This window comes from Phytophthora infestans, genomic scaffold, assembly GCF_000142945.1.
Source record: "Phytophthora infestans T30-4 supercont1.24 genomic scaffold, whole genome shotgun sequence".
Taxonomy (NCBI): domain Eukaryota; phylum Oomycota; class Peronosporomycetes; order Peronosporales; family Peronosporaceae; genus Phytophthora; species Phytophthora infestans.
In genome coordinates this window covers 919,158-919,850 of record NW_003303735.1, presented here as the reverse complement: position 1 = coordinate 919,850, position 693 = coordinate 919,158, and positions in this window count along the sequence as shown.

The window sequence follows — 693 nt, the reverse complement described above, 5'->3', positions numbered from 1 at the left end:
TTAATTAAAGAGAGGGAAGTGACCTAAATAAGGTAGATTGTAAACTGAGTATATTTATAGGTAGGTTTAGTTTGTGGTTAATACAAACTATCAGTTACCTATAGAAATGCAATGTCATTTAACCAATGGTTGGTTTTGAATGACCTTGGTACCTTGTACCAAATATTCCGGAGTATGACATGTCATACTCCTGAAGTGTGAAGTGTCACACTTCATGTAACCAGGGTACACTTAGTGCTACGTACCCCGTTACATCCTCCCCCACTTAGGTTCGGTTTACCGACCAATCAGAATGAAGAGATGTTCGTCACAAACTCTCATTCTCAAAGTCGAAAACCATCGACTCGGCCGCGCGAGCGCGGCGGAGGCTCACTTTACAGTTAGAGCCTCGAGCAGCAACCTGTGCGCTCTTCGTCAAGGTCTCCACTTCGACCGTGAACATGCCTTCGTGGGCACTGCTAAGAGCGGGCTAAGACACGCTCCCAGGCTTGCAGCCGGGTAAGGCGCAGGCCCAAGAGCACTAAGCCCTCACGGCAAAAGCCTCTGCCCTTTAAGGAAGCTACTCCAGGGTGCCCTCCCGAGGCGATCCGGATCCTCCGGGGGACGGGTGTTGCGGGACAATCACGAAAGCAGGCGCCCGCAGTCCAGTCGACCCTCGGCCCTCAGGACAATCTGCCGAAACCTCGGGTTCGT